This window comes from Conger conger, chromosome 17, assembly GCF_963514075.1.
Source record: "Conger conger chromosome 17, fConCon1.1, whole genome shotgun sequence".
Lineage (NCBI taxonomy): Eukaryota > Metazoa > Chordata > Actinopteri > Anguilliformes > Congridae > Conger > Conger conger.
In genome coordinates, this window is record NC_083776.1 from 35,670,854 (window position 1) to 35,680,210 (window position 9,357).

Consider the following 9,357-nt stretch of genomic DNA (forward strand, 5'->3'; position numbering starts at 1 on the left):
GCAGGGTAGATGAGAAATGGCTCCAGGCCCATGTCTTTAGCTTTCTTCATGGTAGAGCTAAAGCTCTTTCTCCTTGCTGTCGTCGCTGGACTGTAATCTGGGAAGAACAGGAGCGTGCTAGCTGTTGGTGCCGAAGCGGTTGGAGACTGGCGGGTGGCTCCGTTGGAAGTGCACTTCACTGGATAAACTTGACGTGCCCCGTTAAGGATAGCTGATCTGTCTTGCCAACGCAGTAATCTGAAGATGAGGGTGCGTGGCTTGTTGGAATTAGCCTCTCCTCCATTATACACAAGATGAGCCCGGTCAATGTCAATGTTTCGGTGCACTAATGAAGGGATCGACTTGGGGAGATTATCTTTGAGGTAGCTGATTGCATCCGAACCCTCCACTGTTTCTGGTAAGCCAACCAGCCTTAAGTTATTTCTTTGCTCCCGGTCCTCCAGATCTGTCAACTTTGTAGTGAGCTGTTCTAGCTGTGTTCTTAGCTCGATAACCGATCGCCTATCCTCTCGTGCAGCTGCCTGAACAGACTCCATGCGGTCTTGGGTCCTTTTAGTAGATTGGGCTATATTTTCAAGTTCACTGCTAATCTCCTTCACGGTTTCATGAGCTTTTTGAATTTCCATTCGTAAATCACGCAGTGCTGGGACCAGGATAGAGTCAACAGCTTCCCTGACAGCGGAGGCTACCACCACATCTAGACCACATTGTTGTTCTTGGAGGGCTAGCTTTATGCTATTAGCTATAGCTGCATCGAGTTCTTCCTTGGAGATGGCAGAATCCTTGAATTTTTTCTTTAAAGGCGATTGTTCATTATCCCTTTTCCGTGTTTCTTTGTTTGGGGAAGGATTCATGATTGAAAAGATGTTGAAGTATTCGAGGTATATGATAGGATTATTGAGAAAACAAGACTATGAGAGCAGAGCTAAAAACTATGCTGGCATCGCTGCCGATGGGTCACGTGATCTCAGAATCAGTGCAATTTTGATGATGCTGGTAGTGGTAGTATTTATGATAGCTGGTATTTATCTGATTCTAATTGGAGTAGATAATCAAAGTAAAAATAAAAGTAAACTTGGTGAACTTAGACAGAGTAGTAACACAGAGCCAGAAGCCTTCCTAAAGGTTCTTTGTCTCATTTTATTTTCCTGGTCATGTGAGCTTGTGGGTGAGGGACGTTGTACCCGGTATTTGTATTTTGGGTTTGTGTTTTTCTTGAGCTGCGTCTCATGGTTCTTTATTTCCGTGCCTAGTGTTTTTTCTGGGTTATATGTTGTTATTTTGGTTGGGGTGTTCGCCCCGTTTTTTAGGGTTTTTTATGGACTACGGTGATTCCTCGTGCTACGAATCAACGTGTTGACAAAATTAAAAGAAGTGTGTGATAATTGTAATAGTTGGGTCACTTAGGATAATACATACAGCTTTACTGGGCCAGTCAAATTACGCAGGATGCACTTGTGCAGAGAGTGTTGAAGGAACCATGGAAACGCCATTATATTGAGGAGTCTGAGGCAATTGGATGCTGCTATAGCAGCAGGGGATGTGCAGGAACCCAACTTAATATGGTGCACTGACCAAGGGAGATATTCGGAGCCATAGGTTTTGACCCCAAAAGAATGTAGGGGAAAATTCACAGAACAAAAGATCTCCCTCCTTAAAGCATGATAAACAATCACAAGTCAAAATCAGACTCCACCTTAGTGAACAGGCTGGTTCCTCCAAAACTCTCGACGATGTATGCTAATGTGTATCAATATATACATATTAAAGTATGATATGTACCCTGTATAGTTTCAAACTGATTAACTGCCAAATTGTGCAAGAATTACACAGTGAGCCAGCTGGGGCGGGGGAGGTGTCTCGAACTGTGTAGTCAAGGACACGGGCAAAGCGAGATATGCCTTTGCAGCTGATTTCTCCGGGACTCTCAATGTTTTATGCCAGGAGTGTATCTATTTGACCTAGAACATTAATTATAGCTGAGCTTATGAAAACGCAAGAAACCACAGTGAAAACTTTTGAAATGAGAGCAAAGAATGCAACGTACATTTACTCCCTTAGAAGAGAATAATTAATCAAATATTTAGTATGTCCGTATATTAGAAAAGCATATTAGAAGTGAATATTAAATCGAATGTTTAGTATGTCTGTATATTTTCAAAGATTACTGCTGCTTAGTTCGTCTTATAAAAGCGAAAGATACAGAGTGACGTGTATGGATGACGTGTGTGTTAGAGGGGGGTGTTGTTGAAATTATATATTCATGTGATTATTTCATTATTAATTGCTTATCATATTATTAATTGCTTATCCTTTACTAATTTCTTATACTATTATTGGTTGCTTATGGTGGAGTGATCCAGAGCATACACACTTATTAAAGTATCATAACTTGCTTTGTATTAATGGAAACTATTTTCTGTAAACTGTGTGAGTTGAGATGTCTCTTTTCCTTCTCTGCCCTGCGGGCTTTGAAGGCCACAAGGCACCACTAGGCATAGAAACAGCATGGTATCTGTTTTTTTGAGAAGGAGGTGCCTGTGATTCTCACAGATCATCAACATTCTGCGTCGACAGAGTGTTGATCTGGGAGTATCTCTCCCTGGAGACAGGGAACCTAAACAAGATAAGCGAGGGCCCTTCGGAATGTTCCCAAAACATACATTCACGTGGACAGATACCTTAAGGGAGGAGAAGTTTAAGAAACATCTGTTGCAAGGAGAAGAGGGGTGGATTGTCTTTGAATATTGATTATTGGAAATACTAATGAAGGGGCGTACATTTGTTGCGCTCTGTGCCTACATATATCCAGACAAAGGTCCTGGACCCTTTGTCCTTGTTTTTGCATGTAACTTGGACCCTATGCATAGTAAAGATTGAATTATTTTACTGCCTTTGTCTCTGAGTGTTTTCTTACAGAAATACATTAAAATTCCTACAACAGGGGGCAACCAGAACTTTATGAGGTCTGGTAGTTTGCCAAGAGCAGGTGCGGGGTGAAGTGAGGACAGGGGGAGTCCTGAACTTTGTTCAGAGTTGGCAGAATGCCCTGAACTTTGTACAGAGTTGGCAGAGCGTAAGGACCGTTGGCAATTTGCCACAATGACGTTGTGGGAGGAGCGTTGGGAGGAGTTACGATAAGAACAGTGTGGGTGATCTGCCAGAATGAGGTTTGAGGAGGAGTTGTAGGTGGAGTAACTGTGTATAAAATGGGTGTAAAAATGACAGTCGGGGTTCAGTTCTGGAGAACAGATCCGGCTTCATGCGCTGATGTTAATAAAGTCTGATTTTCCTGAAGAACTTGCTGCCGTGGTGTTGTTTTTTCCCTCGTGAAGATGTTTTTCGACAAATTGAAGATTTGGACTCTGTCGTTTCCTAGACACGACAACATGAAAAAAATAAGTACATGAATAAAAAGGTTGCCATCGTTTATGCAGCTAGCCGCAAGAGCGCAAATCAGTCTTTTGAACCGGCTAGACAATGTGACTTGACGGGCTGCTAGCCGAATACGCAGAAACCGTAACTGTGCAATGTACCACCAAGCGGTCCGGCCCATCCCTTGCGGATTCCAACTCATACTTATCTGGAAGCGGAGATACCGTGATCACGCAGGCGGTTCACCCAGGGCGAGGCTCGGCCATTGCACTCCGGCTGTGTTGACCCCTGCGAATTCCTCAAATGTGGGAATCTCGACTGCATAATTTCTGCTAGTGGGGGACTGCGTTCGCGCTCTACCCTGATCAAGCGGTCGAACGATAGACTTGATTAATGCGCAAATTCCCCCTTGTGCTGCCTTTCCTTCGCTTACGGCCATACCACTGTGAATACGCCTGATCTCGGAAGCTAAGCAGGGTTGGGCCTGGTTAGTACTTGGATGGGACACCGCCTGGGAATACCAGGTGCTGTAAGCTTTTTTTCACTATGCTTTTGGACAGGCGCTGCTGTTTCCCAACGTCCAACACGTCACGCACAGTGCTATATCATTTAGTCTATTACACTTTTATGCTTCTCATGTCTTACCCAGACACTTAAGCAGCGCATTGCAAAGAAACAAGGCTAGCATACAAATTAATTACGTACGCCGCTATTCATGATTATTCGCGACTGAAATCCGCTCTATTTGTTGCTGAGTGCAATGTACACAGTTGCATTGTGGGGAAACAGAAGTTTGTGCTTGAAATATAGTGGGAAAAACCCCCCCCAAAAAAACCATTAAAAATAAGTAAATGAATAAAAAGGTTGCCATCGTTTATGCAGTTGCAAGAGCGCAAATCAGACTTTTGAACTCGCTCGCCTAATACGCAGAAACCGTATTAGGCTACCAAGTGGTCCAGCCCCTCCCCTGTGGATTCCAGCTCAGACTTACCTGGCAGGGAGATACCTCGTGAGGCCTTCCATGCTGTGTGGCAGTATCGCTATCTTTTGAAACTTTGGCGTCTTTAGATGACTTCTTTGTGTGATAGAAATTTTGTTGTTACATTACATTACATTACATTATTGGCATTTGGCAGACGCTCTTATCCAGAGCGACGTACAACAAAGTGCATACCCATAACCAGTTTGCTGAAAGACCCTAGAGGGAAGTACAATTTCAACTTGTACCTGTACAACAAAGATAAGGACGAGGGCCTTTTTTTTTTTTTTTTGAGAACAAACAAACAAAGAAACAAAGCAAAAGTGACCAAAGTTAACTATCTAAACACTGCTTACCTAGCCAACTAAAAATACCGATACACAAAGCAAGTCACAGAGACAACAATTAAGGTTCACAGGGAGGTAGGGAGGGATGGGGAGAGGTGCTGCTTGAAGAGGTGTGTCTTCAGCTTGCGCTTGAAGGTGGGGAGATTCTACAGTTCTGACCTCAACGGGGAGTTTGTTCCACCACCGTGGAGCCAGAACAGACAGTAGTCGTGAGCGTGAGGTGGAGGTTCGGAGAGGGGGAGGTGCCAAGCGGCCTGTGGAGGCTAAACGAAGAGGTCTGGCAGGGGTGTAGGGTCTGATGATTTTTTGTAGATAAGCTGGGAAAGACCCTTTAACTGCTTGGAAGGCTAGCACCAATGTTTTGAATTTGATGCGAGCCATGACAGGCAGCCAGTGGAGGGAAGTAAGCAGGGGGGTGACGTGTGAGTATTTGGGAAGGTTGAAGACCAGATCTGCTGCTGCATTCTGGATGAGTTGGAGGGGTCTGATGGCGGACGCTGGGAGGCCAGCCAAGAGGGAATTGCAGTAGTCCAGGCGGGACAGAACCATCACTTGGACCAGGAGCTGGGTCGAGTAGGGGGTGAGAAAGGGGCGGGTTCTCCGTATGTTGTATAGGAAGAACCTGCAAGACCGGGTCACCGCCGCAATGTTCTCGGAAAGGGACAGTCTGCTGTCCATCACCACACCAAGGTTCCTTGCACTGGGTGACGGCGTGAGTGTGGTATCCCCGAGGGAAATGGAGAGATCCAGATGGGGAGAGGTTTTAGCAGGGATGAATATCATTTCAGTCTTGCCTGGGTTGAGCTTTAGATGGTGGTTGTCCATCCAGCTCTGGATGTCCCTCAGGCAAGCAGAGATACGGGCTGAAACCTGCATATCAGAGGGCGGGAACGAGACGAAGAGTTGGGTATCGTCTGCGTAGCAGTGGTAGGATAGTCCATGTGCAGTGATCACAGGGCCAAGGGAGCGAGTGTAAAGAGAAAAAAGAAGCGGGCCTAGGACTGAGCCCTGGGGAACTCCTGTGGCGAGGGGCAGAGGTGTCGATACCGAACCAGCCCAGGCAACCTGGAAGGAGCGACCAGAGAGGTAGGACTCAATCCAGTCCAGGGCTGTGCCACAGATGCCCGTTGCTGACAGAGCTGACAGGAGGATGGAGTGATCCACAGTGTCGAAGGCAGCAGAGAGATCTAGAAGAATGAGGACAGAGGAGAGGGAGGCTGCTCGTGCGGCATGGAGTGATTCACTGACGGAGAGGAGCGCAGTCTCTGTCGAGTGGGCCGATCTGAAGCCAGACTGATGGGGGTCTAGCAGGTTGTTGTTAGAAAAGAAAGAAGAAAGTTGAGTAGAAGCGGCTCGTTCTATAGTTTTAGAAAGGAAAGGAAGAAGAGATACCGGGCGGTAGTTCTGGATGATTGAGGGATCCAGAATAGGCTTTTTTAGCAGCGGAGTGATGTGGGCCCTCTTGGAGGATGCCGGAAAACAGCCGGAAGACAGGGAGGAGTTGACAAGGGAGGTGACAAATGGGAGAAGGTCAGGTGTGATAGTTTGGAGAAGAGAAGAGGGGATGTTGTATATATATTCAGTTTTTTCTTTTAGGTGATTGCAGTGGATGGAGTTTTAATCAGCAGCAGCTGATTACGGGGTAAGGCCCTTCAGGGCTAGTTTTTTTCTTTGTAATTCTGTTAAATTTTTTGTAGTTCATGTTATTTGTACAGGGAGGGTAAGGGAGAGGAAAGGGGCGAAAGAGAGGAGGGTAAGGGGGGGGAAGAGAGGAGGGTGGGGGGGAGGAGAGGAGGGTAAGGGGGGAAGAGAGGAGGGTAGGGGGGGAAGAGAGGAGGGTAAGGCGGGGGAAGGGGGAGGAAAGGGGGGAAGAGAGAGGAGTTTAATTTAATTGTTTAAGTTTTATGTCTGTGTTAAATGTTGTATGTATCTGTATTTTGTTGTTTTATGTGTGCATTTATGTAGTTATTTATTCATGTATGTATGTATTTATGTATTTAATTACTACTATTTATTTTTGAGAAAAACCTTTTAAAAGGAAAAGGTTCACCCATTGCACTCCGCCGATTTCCACAGATGTGGTAATCTCGACTGCATAATTTCTGCTCGTGGGGGACTGCGTTCACGCTCTCCACTGATCAAACAGTGAAAAGATAGACTCGTTTATCACACGCTTTTTCGCACGCACTTTGCCGCTTCTTAGTGTCCACGGACGAATTGTCTGTAACCTATGTCCGACTTGATCATCATTATCGCGACTTATTCCGCTCTTTTGTTTAACATGAAAACGGACCACAGAGTCACGTTTCACGACATCAACAGCCTACTATCGCTCCTAACTGTATAAATACGCAATTGTGCAGCCTTTCAATTGCTTACGGCCGTACCACTCTGAATACGCCCGATCTCGTCTGATCTCGGAAGCTAAGCTGGGTCGGGCCTGGTTAGTACTTGGATGGGAGACCGCCTGGGAATACCAGGTGCTGTAAGCTTTTTTTCACGATGCTTTTGGACAGGCGCTGCTGTTTCCCAACGTCCAACACGTCACGCACAGTGCTATATCGTTTAGTCTATTACACTTTTATGCTTCTCATGTCTTACCCAGACACTTAAGCAGCGCATTGCAAAGAAACAAGGCTAGCATACAAATTAATTACGTACGGCGCTATTCATGATTATTCACGACTGAAATCCACTCTATTTGTTGCTGAGTGCAATGTACACGGTTGCATTGTGGGGAAACAGAAATTAGTGCTTGAAATATGGTGGGAAAACACGCAAAACTCCCCCCCCCCAAAAAAACCATAAAAAATAAGTAAATGAATAAAAAGGTTGCCATCGTTTATGCAGTTGCAAGAGCGCAAATCAGACTTTTGAACTCGCTCGGCTAATACGCAGAAACCATATTAGGCTACCAAGTGGTCCGGCCCCTCCCCTGTGGATTCCAGCTCAGACTTACCTGGCAGGGAGATACCTCGTGAGGCCTTCCATGCTGTGTGGCAGTATCGCTATCTTTTGAAGCTTTGGCGTCTTTAGATGACTTCTTTGCGTGATTGAAATTTTGTTGTATATATATTCAGTTTTTTCTTTTCGGTGTTTGCAGTGTTTTAATCGGCAGCAAAATGTTGAATTTTTTTGTAGTTAAAGGTTATTTGTGTGTTTTGTGCACTGTGTTTGCTTTGGGGATGTCGGCTGCTAGTGTTGGCACTCCAAGTCTTCATTGTGTGTTTTAATTTAAAGCAGAAAGACGGTTATTTCTATTTCAATAGAAATAACCAGTGGTCTTAAGCAAGAAAGACCAAAAGTCAGTGCAACTGTATAATTAGGAAAGCTAAATCACAGGACAATTTTTATAATTATTCAAAATTCTGGAAGACAATCAAAGTTTTACAAAATAAAAAAGTTTCCGAATTTCGTCAGGAGTTGCATATTGGTAAGGACATAATGACAGACAAATCTCATATGTTAAATGCTTTTAATAGTCATTTTGAGAAGGCAGGTCGTATTTTTGATCGGCAGGCTCCCAGCTGAATCCTCAGTGTATTGGGATTCTTTAGGTAGGTCCTGAGCCACTGCCCTATCCTTGGACTTTGAACAACTGTACGTCGCTCTGGATAAGAGCGTCTGCCAAATGCCAGTAATGTAATGTAATGAACACTTTCAACGCTGTGACGTCTTACGTTCATTAAAAACTATCGACCCTAAAAAGGCTGCCGGGCCTGATGGTTTGGACCCCTTTTTTCTGAAATCAGCTGCATTGGTAATTGCATAGCCCATCTCCCACATTTTCAATATTTCAGTTGGTCTTAATCAGGTACCAACTACTTGGAAACAAGCTGATGTCCCGCCCCTTTTTAAAGCTAGTAACCTGTCTCACACAAATAACTATATACTGATGTCAAATCTTTCTCTCCTTTCTAAAATCTTAGAATCACTAGTTGCTTCTCAACTGAAATCTTCCTTAGACTCACACAGTTTGAAACGATATGCAATCTGGTTTCCAGTCCAGGCATAGTACTGTGACATGGATGACATCAAAGAGGCCTTAGACAAAAAACGTACTTGTGCTGCTTTGTTCATAGACCTTAAAAAGGCTTTTGACACTGTGGACCACCTGTTACTCATTACCAATGTGCTGAGGGCTGGTATCGGAAGCAAAACGACAAAGTGGTTCCACAGCTATCTGTCTAATCGTTCTCAGTTTGTTAAACATGGCAATGTCATATCTGACCCAGTCTTTTTAACAAAGGGTGTCCCACAAGGATCATTTCTAGGGCCGTTGCTTTGCCGTTGCCGTTGATTTATATTGAGATAATATTTATAAAAGTTTCACCACATGCAGTGCCATGTAATTCTAATGGAGGGAAGAAGGGTGAAACTGGTGTAGGATTAGATGGATGCATTTTTAAATATGGCTAGTGGTCTTTAAAAAAAAAATTATTCTACATGTCCTGGAGCACCAGTTAAGACATGATCATGAACACCACTACATACCAGCATATTTAAATAACAAAACAATGCACCCCCCGGCCTAATGTGCTTACAATGTGCATTGCTCCAGGGAGGATTGTCTCCTGCTTAGTCTAATCAATTGTATGTCGCTCTGAATAAGTGCGTTTGCCAAATGCCTTTAAAGAAATGTTTTGTCATACCAAT

At 44.4% G+C, this 9,357-nt stretch overlaps 2 non-coding genes and 1 pseudogene across 2 annotated transcripts; all 3 read left to right on the top strand.

Annotated features, from left to right (window-relative positions):
• Nucleotides 1-3,575: 3,575 nt before the first annotated feature.
• Nucleotides 3,576-3,739, top strand: LOC133117213 (U1 spliceosomal RNA). Its single transcript, XR_009706013.1, has one exon. It is a non-coding gene; the product is annotated as a U1 spliceosomal RNA (small nuclear RNA).
• A 63-nt stretch (nucleotides 3,740-3,802) lies between these two features.
• On the top strand, nucleotides 3,803-3,911 carry LOC133117551 (5S ribosomal RNA; annotated as a pseudogene).
• Nucleotides 3,912-7,074: 3,163 nt separating this feature from the next.
• Nucleotides 7,075-7,193, top strand: LOC133117777 (5S ribosomal RNA). The gene has a single exon (XR_009706315.1). It is a non-coding gene; the product is annotated as a 5S ribosomal RNA (ribosomal RNA).
• Nucleotides 7,194-9,357: the final 2,164 nt, after the last annotated feature.